The sequence below is a fragment of the Camelus ferus genome, chromosome 4, assembly GCF_009834535.1.
Source record: "Camelus ferus isolate YT-003-E chromosome 4, BCGSAC_Cfer_1.0, whole genome shotgun sequence".
Lineage (NCBI taxonomy): Eukaryota > Metazoa > Chordata > Mammalia > Artiodactyla > Camelidae > Camelus > Camelus ferus.
This window is the reverse complement of record NC_045699.1, coordinates 26,034,979-26,056,968: the sequence shown is the minus strand read 5'-3', so window position 1 is coordinate 26,056,968 and position 21,990 is coordinate 26,034,979. Positions and strand designations below refer to the sequence as shown.

The 21,990-nt window shown below is 37.0% G+C and overlaps 1 protein-coding gene and 1 pseudogene across 1 annotated transcript in view; both read right to left on the bottom strand.

The window, feature by feature from the left end:
- Nucleotides 1-21,990, bottom strand: part of PTPRD (protein tyrosine phosphatase receptor type D) — a 1,875,912-nt gene that overhangs the window by 1,215,214 nt on the left and 638,708 nt on the right. Inside the window, exon 4 of the mRNA XM_032477692.1 lies at nt 864-905. The gene's annotated coding sequence lies outside the window, so the exon portion shown is untranslated. The remainder of the gene's footprint in view (nt 1-863; nt 906-21,990) is intronic.
- Nucleotides 1,780-7,174, bottom strand: LOC102507743 (annotated as a pseudogene).

Genomic DNA, 21,990 nt, shown 5'->3' with positions numbered 1-21,990 from the left:
ATGGCATCAAACCTTCTCTCAATTCCTTATCCTAGGGCTTACTTAAATTCCTTATGTGCTAATTTTCCTCTCATACTACTTTCTCCACAGTGAAGGGCTAGTTTTATTCACTTCTAGATGTGAGATTCACCTCTGTCCACTACAGTCCCTGAGAATCATTGTTCCTCTGGTCTTAATTCAGAGTTCTATCTATGTACTTTTTTATTCATTGTAGACATTTTCTTTTCAGTTCCCTTTTAGTATTCAAGGTTATTACAAGTCGTGATCTTTATAATGTTCTTTTTTTTTTAACAAGAGCATTCCATTTTGAAATCAGGCATCTTCTATCAGCCTTGTCCTGCCTCCTTATCTACCATGTAGCAAACTGATATACTTCTGAATTGTGTGTGCATTTTCCTATTTCCTTCCTCTTTTCAAGCTGATTTGTAATTTTAAACTAATTTCATCATTTGGTTCCCCAAAACCTAGATACTCTTAGGTAGTTCTTGACTAATAAGATGTAAGTCAGTTAAATTATTTCAATAATTGAATCAACATCATTAAAAACTACGTTAAACACGTTCCATCAAGCTTAGAATAGTTCCATTGTTTTTACGTGTAAGACCATACAGCAGTCTTTTGAATATAAGTTGTGTGGATTAAAACATTCTATGCCCAGGCAATGGTACATATTTAATAGTAAGATACTAGAGTAAAGTATCTTCTCAATAGTATCATATTTTCTTCAAATGGAAGAGTATGTATTATGCATAAACATGTACTATAATTCCATATACTTAAGTCTGTGGCAATAATGTAATTTTTGTCATGTTTATACGCTTTACTCATGAAGAAAACATGAAATATATTTTAAATGTGCATACCTCTGTCCAAGGCACATCCTGCTGTGGTCTCAGGACAGGAACCTATTGTAAAAAATATATATATATTCTTGTTAATATACTTAGTATTATAAATAGATTGAGAAATACCAATACATAAAACAAGAACATGGTTTAAACTTCAACCATTGCTCAAAATTAGTATCTGCCCATTAACTTCAAAAAGATGATCTATCTTCTGTCTTTTTTTAAATGAAGTTCATTAAGAAAGAAGGATCAGATGTAAATATTCTGATCTATACTTCTCAATTTGAATTCCCCAAAGAGCTCTATGCCTTTATATCTTAGAATAAATTTTTTCCAGAGAGAAGTAAAAGCAAATTTAGTTCCTGATACACACGTCAACTTTAGGCAAAAATTCAGACATTCACTTTTCAAAAATGCTACACGAATTATGTTCAAAATATGCAGATGAAGAAACAGGTTAAATAGTTCCTATGATAATAAAAGCCTTAGAATATGTGTTGATCAAAAAGAAGCAGCACAAAATCAATTAAAATTAACAGAAAACCATTTTCACATTTATGTTTCAAACTTTCAGGCCTTGAAACTAAAATGTGTTCAGTTAGTAAATTTAAATATGTTCAGATGAACTTGAGCACTTTAAAAAAAGAGGAAACAGAATCACAAATCGCTGCACTAAAAGTCCAATATTTCCATCATTTTTTTTTTAAGTTGGGCACCAGTTATTTTGTCCCCGGTGGCCAAGCTGGCCCGAGAAGGACAGGGGTGAGGGGAAGCCGGCCAAAAAAGCCCACAGGGTGAGCAGGTCTCATCCTCTGTCACTGCTACCTGAGTGGCCTCGGGCAGGGGCAGGGCCCTGGAAGGCCCTGGGCTTCTACCCCTGAAGCAGTCCAGATGCTATTCTGGAAGGGCTGGTTTCCGCTGCCCCAGGGTCCTAGGAAGTAGGGCAGGCCCGTGTTTCCTATAGTGTGTCATACGGAGGCCCTGGTGGGGGCTGGGCTGAAGGGTCCCGGGGCTCCAGGGCCCCTGCACCATGAGGGTGCTCCACCTTCTTGCATTAAGAACAGTATCTCACAGTGCTGGGTCTCTGGCACAGGTCCACGGCCACAGCCTTGACCGGCAGGAAGAGAGTACCCTTGACGCGGTTGGACCGTACCCTACAGAGGTCCACAAAATTGCCCATGGCTGCAGGAGACGTACAGGAGCCGCTTGGGGTTCTCGGCTCTGCGGATGGCCAGGATCACCTTAAAATGCAGTCTAGTGCAGGGCAATGGGAAGCCAGCCTGTTCACCAGAACCGGCACCAGGTCCTCCGCCCTCCAGCAGTAGAACTCGACGTTTTCAGCTTATTGTCCAGGGTGTTCACCCGGGTGGCCTCCACAGGCTCCTGGCACAGCTCGACTCCCACAACTCCTTTCCCCTCCAGGGCCAGGGTCGGGCCGATGGTGCTGGTGCCACAGCACACATCCAGAACCGTGGTCCCCCAGTTCAGCTGGGCCCAGTTCTGGCTGACCGTGTAGAGCACCTCAGGCAGGGGGGGTGTTCACCTGGAAGAAGGCCCGAGGGGATATCTGGAAAGTTAACCCCAGTACACCGGTCCCCAGCCACGTGCTCCAGAGGCAGGCCCTGGAGTCTTTCGCTGTCCCTTCTCCACAAAATAGAGGCAGGTCACCTCGCTAGCCATGCCCAGCCCCACCATGAAAGGCTGGGCCAGAGAGGCCTTCAGCGCCGCCAGCTCCTCAGGGCTCAGTTTCTGAGGGTGGAAGTAGACAATCGCCATGGCTTAAAACCGCAGCTTACAGTGGCCCGAGTACACCTCCGGGTCTTAGGCCGAGTGTGGAGCAGACCTGACGAACTTCTGGAAGAACGTCACCCCCTGCTTGGTGGTCCCAGGATGTGGAGAGTGTCATACGGGGCTGCCACAGCACACGCCCCGCCCTTGTACTTGCTGAGCCGGCAGCTGACTGAATTGTCTTCCCCGTCCACTCCGATGCCGACCAGGTACTCACACTTGTGGCGGTACTTGGTCGGCTGGGCCTGGCCAGGCAGACGCTGAGAAGAAGACCCTTCCACAGGCCGCCACGAAGCACTCGCAGCGCCCTGTCGCTCTCCGCGGCCCTGCAGAATATCACGCAGGCGCAGAGAAATACCACGCAGGCGCAGAGCAATACCACGCAGGCGCAGAGAGGATAACTGAGGAGCTTCGTCTCGTGGGCTGCAGCCCGAAGTGGCTCAGGAAGCGCTACATGTCGCTGAAGCTGCCGTGGAGCGGCATGTTCTGCGGCTACAACTCGAACATCTCTGAGGTGAACAGGCCCGCCCTAACGTAGCTGTAGGGCCCAGGCGGAGCCCCCAACCCTGTGGCCTTGGCCTCCTGCTCCTCCTCCTGCTGAGGTCCCGGGGCTGCGGGGCTGTCTGGTGTGCTGGGGCCGTCGTGGTTGGGGCCTCCAAGTGTGCTCGACTTTCGCTGTCGAGCTCGTCATCTATCGTCAGGTCCGTCCGCCGCCTTGTCCAGGTCCTGGCACACGGTGGGGACGCGCGGAAAGCAGTGAGGCCGCCCAGGCTCCAGCATGGCGGGAGCGGGGCTCGAACCCTCCGTGTTCAAAGCCGGGTTTCAGGCATGGGCTGCGCCGCCCGCGTATCGTCCATCACTTCTATTTTTCTTCTAGGAGGTTCAGTGCCACATTTCCAAATGTGTTCAAGGACCCACCCACAGAAAAGCTCAGATCTATATCTAAGAACTCTCCTTGCAAATGTGATGATACTAATTACAAGGACTTCAATTCAATGCAGAATTAAAGAACCACTCACTTTATCCATGCTTTCTGGCATCCTATCTGACAGAAATTTCCAGATGTGGGGAAAAGTTGGAAATAAACTTCCTTTGTGCTCTCTACTAGCATGATGGAATAAAAGTTTTACCATGAGTAATAAATAGCACCCATTAACGAGAAGTAAATGTTTTCTTCCATAATTAAATTTCACAAACTCAAACGATTTTAGTTCTAGAAGGCATGTGAGTGGATAATCAAGTAAACTGAATTCAAACTATGAATTAAGAGTTCTCATTTTTACATGGATAGCCTCAGGATCTCCTAGGCAAGGGGGAAAAACCAAGACTGGTTTGCTTACAATGTTACCTCAGCCATTATTCAAGCAGAGTAGATACATGTGCCCAAGTACAGACACATACACACATTACCTCACTTGAGGAGGCTACATGAGGTAATGTGTACTTACAGGATTTTGCTGCTTAAATATACACACATACATACACAAATTTAGGCCACCTTTTTAATTTTATGGCCACAACTAGAATTTCACTTTCTGTATTTGAATTTTGGTTCTTGGATTACTAGCCAGCTTTGACTTTAGGCTATTTACATAACTTTCTCTTAGCCTCCGTTTTTGTTTTTGTTGTTGTTGTTGTTGTTTGCTTTATTTTTGCTTGGTTTTTCTTTTTTTGCTTGTTTGTTTGTTTTTAATTTATAATAAGGTTGTAAAGATTAAATGAATTAATACAAATTGCTTAGAACCTTGCCTAGGACATAGGATGGGGCCAATAAGCATTACCTTATATTAAAAACTACAAAATATTTTAAGAATCAAAATAGTCCAAAACATTCTATGACTAGAATATGTAAAGTTATTTTAGCTGGTATTTCTAGTCTGTTCTCTCAGTGGGGAAACAGTTTGTATTCCTTCTTATATTGTAGTGTAATTATGTTTATATTTGCACAATTATAATTCTGTGCAAAATAATTGAGAAACACAAGTATGGATAACAAACTTCATGGAAGAAAATCAGAGACATCAAAGTACAAGTGTCAGTATTCTTTCTTTTTTGGGGGGATGGGAGGAAGGAGGCATTTTAAATGGTATTTAAGAGCTGTAATTCTATGTTCTGTATTTTACTTATGATCTGGCATGACTAGAAGAACAGAAAATCTCCATAAATTACAAGGAGGCACTAAAGTTTTCCACCAGCCAAGCAAGAATCCAAGTGTCTAACTTTCATGGGAGTAGAAGTTTGCGGTGAAGATAAAGTAGAAAGCTCAGAGTTGTCAGCATTGCAGCCAGGCTGTAATGAATTCATCACAGAAAGACATGATTTCAACAAAGTCAGGGCTGGATTCACAAAGAAAACAGACAACCTCCAGCTTCAGAAATCTCCGTTTCTCTGGCTACTATGAATAGTTAGGGTTTTAAAGATAGGATTAAGGTTGCTTGTTGTGATTTCTCTGACGGAAATGTACACTCCTATAAATGGGCTAAGTTGCAGGAGGAAAGGGAGGAGACATTATTTTTAAAGCTACATTTAATTGAACTTAGTATAGGCTAGAATTAAGGGGGAAAAAAGACTTGAGATGAGCAAATGGAAAAAAGGAAAGAAGAAAAAACAAAAGAGGAAAATTAAACATCTATAGGCTTAATAAGGGATGTTGTAAATATCAATCCTGAAAGACAGGCAATCTATTTGGTAAACTATGTTCTACCAGCAGCTATTTTATAGACCTGGTGACAAGGGTGAAGGGCAGGTGGTGACCGATGATCATTTCACTGACATCATTTCGGTGTTTTAACCTGAGGATTTCCACCAGACATTTACCAATTTCTTGAGATGTTTTTGATTGCAACTGGGAGGTGGGGTGCTACTGACATCTAGTAGGTAGAGGCCATGGATGCTGCTAAGCATCCTACAATGCACGGGACAGGCCCCCCACAAGGTAAAATGACAGCTTAAAATGTCAATCATGTGCTGAAGTTGAGAAATCTGTCTGAATTAGCAGCAGATGTGGGAGCCTCCGGGTACCTCAGCTCTTCATGGACCCTCCCAAATTACGAGTTCATGTAACTTACACAGAGTGAATCTTCAGGAAAAAGAGTACTAACCTTGGTCAAGAGTCCCACTTAAACATTGTCCATCTAGCGCTTAATGAACCAGCACATTAAATCCAGGTTGATCAAAAGTGAAAAGCCTTTTTACACTATGCCAGTCTGATTCTTATAGGTAATTGTATTTCCATTCATTTTCTCACGTTTTTCAAAGTCAGAAAATATTGTAGTGGATTCTCATTTTTTTTAGTTTTCTTTGTTTAAGGAACACTAAATTCAAGGCCAGATACTACCTTGTTTGAAATAATTTAGTTTGTTTAAGAGACAGGTTACTTGCTTTACCATTATTAGAAATTTGACAATACATCATAATTCAATAGGTAGCAACCAGAATAATTTCTAAGGAAAGTAAGATGGTTTAATACTACTATTTTTAAAAATTTGCATCAAAATAGCAACATAACTACCTTTAGCAAATCTAACAGACATTTCTAATGAATATTTATTAAAGAATTAATATATGCAGTCACTTGGACTAAAACTAAATTTTGAAGAGTTTAACTGTTACTATTTAATATAAACTAAATTGTAATTCTGTATTATTCTCATTTCACTCATTTGAGAGTACCTTATTACTATCATGTTGCTCAGAGTATTTAACCTGTAAACTATCATGTTTCCTTGATATTGATTTATTTATAACCTAAAAACCATAACGTGTTTAACTTTGTAGATAGCCTTTAATAATCTTTTCTACAAAGGCCAAACATCTCACGGCAAAATTCCCTAAAACCATTCACTAATTACAGATGGATCTGTACAGCTAAAAGTGATGTATTGGGAAAAGGAGGCAAAGAATAAGAGTTTGTTGTTATTGCTGAGATTCAAAAAAGAAGTCCAAAGTTAGAGCTTTCCAAGTACCTAGCAATATACATAGCAATGCAATGTCATGGGACCTATATATGTCCTTCTGTGTTTTAAGCATAGGAGGTGTTCTTACAAAAGTTGACCTAAGTCGAAAATAACTTCACCAGAGCAGAATCACTATTTTACTCCAAAATAAATCAAATGAGCATCAAAGTGATTTATGTCCCTTATACCCAATAGAAATACATTAGAATTGGTTGAGATTTTATGATTTCTCCCACCTTTATTCACTGTTCATATCCAATAAACTTGACTATACAATATATCTAGATAATTTTCAGATACATACAAAGCCAATATTTTATACCATTTCTTACTTCTGCTTATTTCTTTAAGGTACCAAGTAAATAGTTGTTAGGGTAAGTATGAGTCAGTGCATACAATTAAAAGCTGTCTTTAATTTTTTTCCATACCTTACTCATACTGTGAAGTACACAATAACTTTCTGTCATTTATGCTGAAAAATGGATTTCTTAACTGAAACGGGACTAACTGTGTCGCATATGTTACATTTGTAAGCATAAGCCATGGAGCTTACCGAGGAAGGCTTCCTCCATAATACATCATTTTTCCCTGTCAAAACTGTCAGAAGATCATAAAGGTTGCAGCACAACTACTTTGTATTACCTTATTTAAATGTTAGGTCCTTGAAATTACTTAGTTTTTCAGTCTATCTTGGAAAATTGTTGACACCATTTTCTTTTCCCAATTGATGTTATGACCCCATTTCAAAAGCAAGTTCAATAGATAAGCTATATTTCAATCAATGCTGTATTTCAATGAAGGATACTATGTATAGTGTGCAAAATCAACTTAAGAGATCAACACAACTACTACTAAATCCTGTTTTTTTTGTATCTGCCTGTTATCAAGCCAGATGTACTTGTGAATATAGAGATTCAAATTCAAAAGTGATCAGGGTGTGCAACATATCTTTTTCTCATAAAAGGTAGTAATGATGCCATAATAATTAGTCAATAACTGAATAAACATCACAAACAGTATACTGTTTATGATATTTCAAGGAGAAGTCAGGAATTTTAATATGCTGGTATTATGGGCTGAATTGTGTTCCTTCAAATATTTCATGTTGAATCCTAGCCCCTATTACTTCAAAATGTAACTATATTCGGAAAGACTGTCTTTAAAAAGGTAATTAGATTAAAACATAGCCATTAAGGTGAGCCCTGATCAATTGTGACTACTATCTTCATCAGAATAGATTAGGACAGAGACAGAAAATAGACCACATAAACACTCAGAGAGAAGATGGTCATCTCACAAGCCAAGGAGAAAGGCTCTCAGAAGAAACTAACCCTGCAGACACCCTGATCTTGGAATTGGGCCTCTAGAATCATGAGAAATAAACGTGTTCTGTCATGTAAGCCCTCAGTCTGTGGTGCTCTGTTACAGTCGCCCTAGAAAATAGTCATCAGTGATTCCAGAAGTTCGATCACAGCTATACGCAAACATGGAACAGAGGAAAATTCTATCTTCAGTGTTCTCTCATTTCACATTTAATACCTGTCTTTCTCTTCTATGGGTTTCTTTTTAACCTTTTTTTCGGGGGTGGGGGGGTAACTATGTTTTTGTTGTGGTTTTGTTTGTTTGTTTTATTTTTCAATGGAGGTACTGGGGATTGAACCCAGGACCTTCTGCATGCTAAGCACACACTCTACCACTGAACTATACCCTTCCCCCTCTTCTTGCATAATCGATGCTCTCTTTATGTTCCCAGGTTTCAAGGGCTTATCTCTCAGGGTACACACCTTGCCTTTCCTGCCTCCCCAAACATACTCTCAAAGTGATCCTCCTCCAACCTAAAGAAAGAGTTCATTGCAAAGACTTTGATTACTGAGAACAGCTTGGCATGTATGCGTCTTCAAGGGTATTTGTCTGCCAAAAGTAAGTTATACCTTTTTTTATAAAGCAAATGTTTTGTGGTATTTGGTTTTATTTTCATAGTAATGAACAGGTGTACTAAAATTGCCATCTTCATTCATTGTCGGTGGTAGTATAAACTGGAAAGTAATTTGCCAGCATGTATCAAAGTCTTAAAAATATTTCCTTTCACCCTTTTACTTCACTTCTGGGAGTCTCTCAAAAGAACATATCAATAGATGTGGACAAACATTTATGTGCTTTGATAATCCATTTCACTATTATACCAGCCCTTCTCCCTGCAAAACGGAGGCAAGCTAAATGTCTTGTAACAGATTAAAGCAACTAAGATGTTCCCACAGATAAGGAAACATTGTGCTTTTATCTGTAATCATGTTTTCAAAGACACTTTAATGGTATGGGGATATAAAGTGAATTTTACAACTTTAAGTGAACACATCAGGATACAATAGGATTCCATTGTAAAACTGAATTAACCCCCAAATTCAGGAATTCCCTTTACTTTGCCAACCTCCTTTCCCTCCTCCACCTCCCAAAATGAAGAATCTCTTTTTACAAAGTAGTGAACACTCAGAACTCCAAGAAGCAGACAGAAGTCACAAGGGTTTCTCAGCAGAGTCCTCCATCATCTCAGGAGGAACAGGGGGAAAGCGTTCCCACCTATTATAATCTGACAGCACCCTGACAGCTGTTTCACTCTTGAAATGACCAGCCTCTCTCTTTTACATACAAAATGATCAGCAATGATGACATCCAATTACAACTTTCATTTCCCATTCAGATCAAGTGGCAGTCCTCCTTGACTCCCTAACAGAGGTATCACTAAGTATCCCATGACGTAAGACACAAAAACTAAAAAGCATTCCATACTTTGATCTACCCTCTTTGTTATGAGGTACACACATTGTTTTATTGCACTGGAACAGTCTAAACCTGGTTGTACCATGAGTGCCAAGTGAGAGCTTAGAAAATTCATATTTTCAGAAATAAAGCACTGTAAATGCACATGGTCATAAGTATCAATGCATCCTATGAGGCAAGACTGTCACCAGAGCACCTGGAACATCCTACCATGCAGATGTAGAATATGCAGAGAAAATCATGGAAGATGATACATGAAAACACTCTTGGTAGTTATCTCTGAGAGGTGATTTTCTTCTATGTATTTTTCAGTATTTACTAATTTTTTTCTATCATGACTATTGTTCCCCTTTACAAGCAAATCAATGTTTTATTCCAGAGAGGCAATGTGTTAATCTTTTCTGTCTATTCTGCTAACATGGGAAAAGAGCTGGACCCACCCAGCTGAGCAGAAAATGTCTCCACCTATGCATTAAGTCCTGCTTTTCCCAGGACACAATGCTCTGAATGACTTGAGTTGGTAATACCATGGACAAGAGAACTAGGCCACAGTGCATCCCATACCTAGCAACTTAGGATCCTTACATGCTACTTGACCCTCCACAACCACCGAGACACTTGGACATTAACTTGCATTTTGTCTCCCTAAAGGAGTTTTTATCTTAAAATTCAATTTTCGTAAATTTAAATCTTTGGGGATGGGAAAATACTGATACATATATGTATGTCAGGAAACTGACCCCCTTTAAGGATCATTTCACTGCTTAAACAATAGTGCATTGCTTTAGCTCACTGGATACAATGATGGCCTGGGGTCAGGGTCATAGGATTCAGACACTACTTCTGTTATTACCTGTGTTCTTGGGCAAATCACTTATCCTCACTGGGGAAGATGATTGTCTGAATAATCTCATAGTGAATATTATCAAGTTCAACAGCCAACTAAGGCTATCCACCTGAATAAATGCATGCATCCGTAACATGGTCTCTATATGAACAACTAGTTCTATTTATCAGACACTGAAATCTTAAGTTTGAAGGAGCCAGTAGCAACCTGGGTGTCAAGTTACACTTTTAAATGTGACTTAGACACCAAGAGAAGCCTGGAGGGGTTCTTTAAAAAAAAAAAAAAAAAGATTCTGTGTAAATGCTGAGCTCTGTAGTGGGTTATATACCCTTAACAGATTTTTGGGTTTTTTGTTTTTTTAGTTTTGTGAATATATTATGACTCTGGCAATTCTTATGAAAGGTTAATCATAATATTCTTGCCCCAATGTACTCATGATAGCACTCCATCAATGTCCAATTTTCAAAAGCTCAGAATCTAACGCAACAGAAAACCAAACAGTAAATTTACTGTGCAGCAAGAGCACCCTCCCTGCCATTACGCTGGGTTTGCACATCACTGTTCAGAACATAGCGTTAGCACCTCACAAGGAGGCAGGATGGAGGGAGCAGGTCTCTCATTATTTCTGAGAGCAGGACTTGAGCACCAGTTTGGAGATCTGAATGTTCCATTATCATCAGTCAATAACTGGCATTTATGGATCTGTCACCCCACTGGATCATCAACTAATTGCATTAATGATCAGCTCTCATTTTCCTCTGTCTTCTTAATTTTAACCACACAGAATTTTGTCCATGAAGGTCAGTTGTCTTATGGTACTGCTAACACAGACACATCATCATTAAGACTTTAGTTAAAATATTTCCATGAAGCTCAAGGGCTGATTCCTTGTGAATTTCCAATTGTGTTTTTTGAGAAAAAGGAGATCAGGGTCCTAAATTCCAGCTTTGTCAGAAACTCTCCAGCTTGGGGCAGTCATTTAACCTGGTTTGACCTCATTTTCTTCATTGTAGAATGAAATAATTAGAATTGCAATTTAAGGATTTACTCATTTTGAAGTATGTATACTTCCATACCTATACTTTCTCTGGGAGAGAAGAGCAATAGATGGGAGGTTCATGCAACATCCAGAAACTAGAATTTTCTAATTTATCTCCCAGTCTTTAATTTCTTCTCAGGCAATCCATCTTCCACTCTACAATAGGGATATTATACAAAGAGTGAATGCTGTTTATGTCCTTCTGGCACTAAGGTCCCAAAAGAGCATTCCTAAGACAGCATATCAACTTCCCAGTTTGGCCTTTCAGGAAGTAGTTCCTTTTGCTCAGGAGACTCATCTCCTGTTCCTTCACTCATCACCCTTTTGCTCCAAGAAAAACCACTTGCTCCTCCCTGAATATGCTAATATGTTATTTTATGTCTGTGTTTTTCGTATTCTGTTCCTTATTCTTTGAATACTCTTCCTATTTCTACATCTGGCTAAATCCCTACTCCACTGAGTCCCGTCAGAGCCCAGCTCGTACCATCCCCCTTTCCATCCTTCTCTTGGACTTGGATAAACAACCCTTCAATGTGTATCTCTTATATGTCTTTCATTCCTGTACCATAATCCTGTACTCAAGTGTTGCTTTAACGGTGTGTCTCTTCCAAAACACCTTGTTAGTTTCCAAACAGAACGGACTTTGCTTTTTGATTTCTCTTAATGGCTAGTGCAATGACTGGCATATAATGGCACTAAAAAACATTTGTTCAATGATGAAAAGTTAACCATATTCATAGAATAATTTATTAGTAGCTGCTCTTTTTGCATGTTCAAAAATATCCAAAATAATCTGATTCTTTTACTTTACAACAAAACACTGAACCTGCTGGTTTAATAACGTAATCAGCCAGAACGTGTTACAATAGAGATGGTGACTTTGACTAGACTTACTCCTATCTTTAAAATTACTTTTTTCAAAACCTTAAATTGAAAACAAAAAGCAAGATCGATATAGCCTCGTAAAGCACCGTTTATATCCTCTTTCCAACAGCCGCTCACTTCCACTTCATAGCACACCAGACAGCAGACCTTAATCCTTAACTAGATAATAGCCAGCTAATTTTACGCACACATTTTCCAAATAGTCAGTACATACTTTCTCCTATCCTCTGGGTTGAAAAGCAAAAATTCAGAGACTCAATTTTCTAGTCATCCTCTAAAAATACTTTTTAAGTTGAGCATCCATGTAAGGATAGTCTCAGCACCACTGAAGAGAAGTTTTATAAATGTGTACCTTGCCATCTGTAAGTTCACATTTTGAAAGAGATATGCTATCATGGCTAACCTGTCTCACACTAGTAGACTTAGAACCAGAAGTAGGACAACTAGATACATACTAATATATCTAGGTTTCATATCTTATACTATAAAATGAGATGATCAAAATAGATTTTTTAAAAATGAAGTTTAGAATTCTTATTTGAGAAGAGAAAAAAAAATCCCAAGAACATCTGGTACCCCCTTTCCCCTAACATAACCCAAATACACATACAATATGCACACATATGCATGTGGATACACATACAGCTAAAGGAATAGTTATCAAAGAATAAATATACCTCCTGAATATAAATATACAATTTTAGAAACAAATATTTTACACTAATTCGAAAGAAAGATCTTACTGTTCTTTGTAAAATGTATTAAAATAAGTGAAATGCATCAATTGCAAGTGTCTACAAAGAGAATTAGAGTACCATTAGGGGGAAAAATCACACTCTTCAACAGAATTAGCCTAAAGGGGGTTGTACATGAGCCACCATCTGAAATACTATCTGAATTTTAGAAAGCAGATGATAGAAAAGCATTGAGCAAAGAGGATACTCTAAGGGCAAGAATAGGAGTGAGCTGTGATTCATTCATAAAAGGCAATACTGAGATTGTAAGAAGAAATTTAAATTAGATCACATTGACCAATAGGAAATAGTCGCCCAACTGAAGTATTAGATGTGAGGTACTATGAAGAGCTATAGGGAGATATGCAACCTATCAAGTAATACAACAAGTCTAACTTACCAAATACTGCCTGAGATCCAGAAGGCACTCAACAAACATTAGTTCCTTTCCCCAAACTAGGTTAAAACGTTTGAAGCTCAAGTTTATCCTTAATGAACTTTTACAATTTCTCAAAAGGACTGTTCCTTCTGTCCAGTGCATTTTTACACCAACCCTTTTCCTAAAATATTATTTCACCTATTATCTATTGGCTAACTTCTATTCTTTGTCAGATCTCAACTTAGATAATTTTTCTCCAGAAACATTCCCTGGGTATGTGTGTGTGTGCATGTGCATGTGTGTGTGTGTACCCAAGTGTGTGTGAATGAACATGGTAGTTTGTCAGTCAACACATGCTAGATGTCATAAGATGTACTGTCGTATGTGCAGACATAGATATGTCATTACAATACATTTTGACACCATCATGAAATTTATCATTTAAAAAGAAAATAAAATTGTGATTTTTCAAAAATTCTTAACCCCTTCAGATCCATTGAGTAAAGGAATTTTGCATTTTTAAAAGACTGAAAAGGAGAGACCTTTCAAAGTTTAGTTAAGTTACAAATGTAGTAAATTACAGAAATTCAAAGAATCTTTTTCTAAACTTTCATTTGAAAGAGCACAGAACCTAGGATGAGAGAAGTTAAGGAACGTGACCAGTCTTACACAGGCAATTAGTGACAAACCTATTACTGGACTCTTAAGCGCTGAACTTTCCATCCAGTACATGCTGTATTTGGGGAAGACCTTCTACGGTGAGCATCAGTAGCTCTGAGCTGTTCATGTGGAAAATAATATAAGTCACAAAAGGTTGACTTATGAGTTTTATGTCCTTAATTGTGCTATTCCATCAAGTCCTCAAAGTTACTATAAAACTCTATTGTTTAACAGGTAATTCTCAATTTCAAATCAAAATGCTATGTTGAATACTCAGAAAATCCTCAAAATGAAAGCAAATTTTATTATTTTCTGGTTGGTACACCTACTTCCATAGAACTTGCCTAATTTAATTCCTACTTCTTCGGGTGAGTAAACTATAAATTTATACTGATTTACACTGTGTTTTGTTTAAGATATCTGAGTAGACAAGCCCAAAATATTTATTTCATGTAATTTAAATACATGAAAGTAAATACCTAAATTGCCATGGAATTTTTTTATACACCTTTATATTTATACTTAATCCTTTTGTTTAAATCCTTTCCAGGTTACCAGGGATGATTTCCATTCTTTTGAAATTTAAAAAAAGAAATATTAAAGGCTTTCTTCATGCAGTGGTAAGTCTTAAGAGTTATTTCTAAAAATACAGTGTATTCATTATATTCTCAAATGATATTTCCTTGCTTATTATAGGAGATAAGCATTTCATATCTTTTTTAGTTATCTTAAGTAAGCAAACTACACAGTGCAATGAGAAAATAAATTTAAACTTTCTCTCTTGCATGAAATATCTGAACTAGTAATTTAACATTGAAGGACTAGAATCTTTCTTTTCATTAGACTTCCCCTTTCAACAAAACCTTTGTTAGCCTACTGAGTCATGACAAGCAATCCTTTACATGCCGGGGTCCACGGTTCTTCCCGATGAACTAACAAATTAAAATGTAACGTGAAACAATGATACTGGGACTACTGAGGAATAGCTGCTCGGGTGGGAAGGAATCTATAATTAATCCAGCACATACATTTTAATTATAATTTTATCACACTGATAATAGAGAATAAAATTCAGTTTCAAAGAATCTGAGAAAACCATAATAAAGAGCACAAAAAAGCTATCTCATACTACTTGCTATCTCTCCTACCTTTTGCTGCAGCCCCCCCACCCCCACCCTCCATCCTTCTAAAGCCTTATTTCATTACATCTCGCCAAGAATTAGGAAGCAATCAAATGATTTTTCTCCACTCTCATCTATAGCTAAGTATTTATTCGTCTAGAGTTTTGGGTTTTTTTTTTTTTAACTTGATTTGCTCAAGAATACAATGAACCACAGTACTTATCAGCTCAATGCATATACAAGCGATACTGAAGGCAACTGACCATGACTGAATCCAGAGGTTAGCTGCAAATCCATTAGTGATTTTAAATAGTGAGGGGAAATTTTTCTTTGTGAGTCTGCAATTGCAGAAGTCACAAAATAAAACAATGTAATTTGCATTAATATGTCATCAGACTGACTCATGGAAAGATTGAATGAGTGCAAAAGGTTTCCTATAAGATGACCAAAGTCATATTTGCTGTTGATGTATCCAAAAGTAAAATTTCTTATTTTTTGACATACAGTAATTTAGTTTTCAGGGTCATATTCTAAGAATAGCTGTACAGAGCTGTAAGCTAACATATCTAGAAAATCTCCTTGCCATTTCTGAAGCAGTCACATATCAGAGAAATATCTAGAATTTATAGAATACACTGTGGAAAAAATTTAAAGTATATACTGGGGGAACATTTAGTGACATAATTTTCAGTTATGGTTGCATGCTTTTTTATTCTTTATTTGGTGTTAATAAACTTTCAAGTATAGTATTCACAATTTATATTTAAGGAAAAATGAATCTTTAAGATCTAATCTCACTTTCAAGAATTACAAATCACTGTTCTGTTTGCTTTGTCCCTGTTACACAAATTTTCTTCTAAAGCTATGGTAAACTTTAATAAGGGAGCTTTCAAGCTGGATACTTTATCATCATTAAATCATCACAGCACTTCTTTTTTTAAACTTTTTCATTAGCAAATCAATGACATAACAGAGACCATACTGACTCATTCAGAGCAATTACACAGAATTGGTTCTTTCATGGAGTTGTGCTAGTTGCTCAAAACTTGAAGAAAAGTATAGTATCATTATGTATTTGCTCACATATATTACTAGCATTTTATTTATATAAGATGGCATGGACAGGGTATGGTGTGGGCATGGGGTTTGGGTGAATAGAACTAACTGTATCAGCAAAATTTAGTTGGTTTTGCAGAAGGAACTCTAGTTTAACTCAGCTAAAGTCTTTGGAAAGAATGCAAGTCCTAACTAATTATTAGGAACAAATAAGAAACAGCATACATTTGTTGTTTCTGCTTAATATTAATAGCAAATAATAGGTGGCAAAAGCCTATTATAGAATAATAAATAGGGAAATAATAAGGAAAATACAAAATCAGCACTAGGTAAACACCACAGTAGTAACTGCTGCAGGCAAAATTCACCAATGGACACTAAAATCATTGGGTGAAGTGTTATATTCACATGGCCTCAAAGTATCTCTCCCAACATACTTATCTGTTCAAATAAATAAACAGTAAATTTAAAGTGGAAAGACCAAGCACATGCTACCTTAATTGAGAACACCCTGAGAGATAAAGTATAGCGTGTACCTCCTTATATGAGGCACTGAGAACAATACATTACTTCTGTGACATTGCTAAAAAGACTATACTGTGATCTAATCATTAAAAGCATCATACAAACCCAAATCAAAAGGCATTCAACCAAGAAACTGACCAGTACTCAAATGTTTCAAGGTCACGAAAGACAAGGAAAAATTTAGCAACTCTCATGGATTAGCAGAAATTAAGGAAACAGCAACTAAATACAATGTGGGATCCTACTTTGGATTCTGAAACAGGAAAAGGTGTTTGTGAAGAACTGGTGAAATTCCAGTAAGGACTATAGGTTACTTAGTACTATGGTTCCCATGTTAACTGTACAATTGTACAAAGAAGTTGTATTATGACTATGTCAGGTGTTAACATTAGTGGAAGCTGGATGATGAGTACATATATAAACTATGCCACTTTTTACAACTCTTCTGTTGATCTCAAACTACTTCAAGCAATTTTAAAGCTATTGTAACACATGTTCAATATGTAATGACATAAATCAAGCCAATGCATTTCAAAACTTTTTATACTTACCAAATTACTCCAATGTCACCATTTCACTGAATTTTAGAACTAATCACTATCCTAGTTAATTTTTCCCCCAAATAAATTGATGAGAGTATTTTCTCCATATTTCATTATTAGTAATATGAACCAAACCAATTACTTAAGCCTGTGTTTTCTTTGCTCGTAACTACATTTACCTATTGCAAAATCTTTATTATATTTCATCCAACACAAGTGTTTATTAATTGCCAAACATGCCATGTACTGAATATATATATTATTACAATGTATCTACCTGCATAAATAACAAGATCTACCAAAACAATTTATGTATTTTGCATCTTATATGCCTACTCTACAGCATTGTAAGTGACAATTATTTTGAAGTTTATTGATATATTTGAATTCACTTAATGGTTATATTCTTGGTTAAAAGTACAATTAGCATCACTGATCAAGGGTCAAGAAGAGTTTTGTCATCATTAGATTTGTATACAATGCTATGAAGTCATATAGGCAGAAAGGATGAAAAAAATTACCAGATAACAAAAATTGTGTGTCATGGACTTTAAATCTCTGGAAGAGAATGCGAAAAGCACAACAGAGTGTTAAAAGCACAGACACAATGGGATTAGCAATAAGAGATGTATTTAAAATCACTTGCAGGAGGACATATTTCTAGATTCTCAATATTAATTTTCTTATCTTTTTGTTTTTAATCACAGATTTTCTACTTCCCCCATATTTCACAAAAAAATAATTTATAAAATAATTCATTTCCAAAAGGCACAAACACTATGGTATAATGATGACACTATCAATAGAAAATGAGTGAGTGGTAGAGGGTACCACTTCAAAGTCTGTTAGCTGCCAGGTCCAAGCCCTAATTTACTTACGAGATTTGGAACTGGGCCACTAATATAAACTAACACTTTATGCTGCACAAAAATTGAAACTAGTATGTTGTGATTTTCCTTGTTACGGGTAAGTAACTAAAGATGATGACAAATAAGCATTAACAAATATAAATACACAGAAATTATTTCAATAACAAAAAAGCCAAATCCCTTATTTCCCAAAAGTTAATTTTCCTTTGTCACAGTTTCCCTTGCATTCTCTGTCCTAAACACAGAAATTTTGTTTAAAAAAAAAAGTCAGAGAGTTAATGAAATTCTGGGGAAAAAAGCGAAGGGAGACTGAAAAAGTATCAGGTAAAAGGGATTAGGAACACCTAATAAGATGGATAAGGAAAAAGAGAATAGAAGAGCTGTACCACAAAAGGTCAAAGACCTGGGAAAGAACAAAGATTGAAAGATGAGAAAAGTAGGAAAACTTAAAAGATACATACATTGTACAGATTTATCTGATAATTAGCAGAAGTTTGTAACATTAAATATAAATAAACCATGAAGTTATAATTTCTCTAAAGCTATTTCCCCTCTATTCCTTTATACGGAAGAATATATGGAAGAATTGTAACTGGCAGTATTTTCTACTATAAAAAGTCAAGCCATAAAAAATATGACAAACAATAGCCCTTTCATTAAAGGGGAGTAACACTAACTCCATAGATCAAAATAAAGTATTAATTTGATACAACAGAAAAAGACATTTAGTTAAAGGGTGAAAGAAAATAAGACAAGACCAACTAGCCACCGGGTTTGGTCTCCATGTTTACAGTATTTTAAAACATTTTAAACTTTGGCCACATTTGGTCAATTTTTCCAGTAGTAGTATTTTGTCCACCTGAGGTTGATGAACAATAATGTAAGATGTTTAAAAAAACATTTAACTCTTTCACATTTTTCATCTGGAGTGAAAATCATATATAAAGAGGAAATGACTAGAAGAACCAAATACTTTAGTCATGGGTTTACTCCAAAGCCTTCAAAGTGTCTCTAATTCCTTCAGAAATTGATTGAAATTCCTTTGCTAAGTACATCGCTGTAATCCATTACCCTACCACTTAACAGGTGTTTAGTAGATATTCTTTAGCTGTTTCCTATATCTTGCCTTTGCACACATTTAGCATTTAATGCAGGCTACTTTGTATTAATAATTGTTTTTTATGGCTCTGTATAGTTCTTTCTTAAAAGGAATTCTTTATTAGAACACTTCAGGAAGCAGGCCTCTATCCAAGGTGAAGAAAGTTCTGACACAAAACCAAGGCAAGACTCAAACTGAATGACTAAGCCTATATTCAAGTCTCCAATGTTTTAGCCACTTTGTGAGGTTTTCAGCACCTAACTAAGCTTGGGGACTGCAGTGGACATCATACAAGGTGAAATTCAGAGGGTGCAAAAGACCCAAATAATAAATTGTTTGCTCCAAAACATTTCATCCTGAATTATTATCTCTGTCCACAAGGCTAAGATCTTCTACTGGGGTTGGGGCAGGGGGAATCAACTCTTACCTCTGTGATTATAAAACCTTGGAATCAAAGTTAAAGTGGACTAATCTTCCTGAATGCTAAAATTTCTCTTTTAGTATAAATACCAGGGATAAGCTTCAATACTACTTTTGAAAGAGTAGAAATCTAACTAAGATAACTAACAAAATGGCTTCCATGATGCTAAGGCTGTTTGCTGATTCATTTAGACATATATTTTTTTTTCTTTTTGTTTACTCCCTCAGTTGCTTTGCTGACATAGCCCCCAACTTCCCTATACATTCTTTAACCCAGAAGCTGTTTTCCAGAAGGAAAGTCATGGGTTCATGACCTAAGAAGAATGCACAGATCCTAAGGAGCTTTCTGTGATGCCAGATGGACTTACCAAGATTAAGAATACAGCATCACAAACTGCCTCTGACCGATATCACTCTTCTGCTCCATCCAGTTTTTGTAAAAAACTTCGAGACCCCAACCCCAAAGCAGGTTCATAATCTCTAAGCCTGCTGTGACTCCCCACTGTCTGGCAAAGCAATAAAGCTGCTCTTTTCCGATATTCCCAAAACTCTGAGGCTGAATTCGTCTTTGGGGGGACACAGAGGCTGGTTTTTTGGCAACATTTTTGCCTTCAAATGTGGAGCTTTAACATTTCAGTGCCTATTTTATTTATATTTGTGGAATAACTAGAAGAATGCAAATAATTTCTCAACTCCAAAGGATCAAAGATGGTCTTTGCAGGCCTGAACTTTTTCCTCATCTGTTGCCAGTTTTCTTCTAATTCTAATGAAGAACCAAGTATGTCTTGCGCAAAATCCTGACTCTACTTTCCTCAGCTCTCCATCCTGAAATTTACCTTAACTAGGTCTCAAGTCACTCGTACAAAGCAACTATTTTTACAGCCTATGGACATTTTTTTTTAATGAGTGGGGAAAAAAGGCAAAGCATTTTATAAAACACTTAACAATAAAATCCTAGTTATCACCACCATCATCAAAGGTGTTCTCCTGTCCCTAAAGCTTATGAGCCCTGAGAATGGCACATGTCCACTGTTTCAGCAGTTGTCTTGCTCTGCTGTTCATATTGTCTTGGTCTCCCGAATCTTAAAACCTGACTGAGGCTCTGCTGCCTACTACAGGAGGAAATAAGAAATCACCACTTTTCTGCCTGGATTCTTCATTGGCGCTCTCTCTAGTGTTTTGTTGGTTATTATTTGTTCATTACTTGAAGAATCTAGTGTACCAGATATTTTCATCCTACGAACTAGCTTAATACCTATAAAGATAAGTTTAAGTATTATACCCATTATACAAAACTAAGGAAAATGACAGAACTCAAACAATGCACAATTATTCCTGTTGTTACTTACAATGACTATATAGACATTTCCACAAAATGTTAGGTGTTCCTAGTCAGTTCTTATATTTTCCATTTTCCTGATATAATCGTTTAATGGATCTATTCAAAATTGGTAATGCACTAGTCATTGCCTAGAGTGGGGCCAAGTATTATACTAGGCAATAAATTTTGAATAAAGAAATGCATCTACACTAATATACTAGTATCTGTGAAAACCCAAACTAGTCTCATAGCAAGCATGGTAACTAGTTCCATTTGAACAGGTCGTAGTGTATTTTGGAAGAAGAGTGAGGATTTAGTACATAACATAAATTTATAAAATAAACAGGAAAATCCAATAGGTGAATGCACTACTGAGTTTTGTTTTTAACAGTTCACAGTGGAATATATTGAGAAGTTTTCCCAAAATTTCCAGCATAGTACAATCTTTCTACAGATTTTTCAGGAACTATAGAAAATGTTTTATTTACCTGTCATTTTATCATGTTCCATATATTACCATAAATACATGGATTCTCACCTAAGGTTTAAAGTTTTTTTTTTCCACATTCATACCAAAGTCTTCAGTTAACTGTGTTAGTTATAATGGGATTATACCTTTAAAACTAAAAAAAGGTGTACTGGAAATCTTTGTAAACTGTGCACATATTTGGTCTATAAAAGATCTGGAAGACCACAGAATCATAGGTGTATTTTTTAAAAGCTGAAATGGACTTTAAAGATGATAAATTTAAGGAGTTTGTTTTGAACCTGTGTAATTACAATAATGACCTTTAATTCTTTCCTAATGGCCTAGATGGAATTAATTGGTTATTTCAATATCAGGGCTCATCTTGTTTGGAATTTTAAGAGTCTCTTCTTTCCCATAATGGGTTCTATCAAGCTTAGTTAAAATGTCCTGAGAGCACATTTTTAAGAGCCTTGACATTCTCCCTCTACCATCTCTCTTTCATCTTTCTTCATCATTTGCAGTAAAGAAGAACCCATTTTTGTTCTTTTGTAATTCTCCTTTGGTCAAGCTATCATTTAGATCTTACTAACAGTCTTTGCTTAATTACGTTTCCTATGTTGAGAAAATTTTGTGATTGGAAAGCTGAAAACTTAC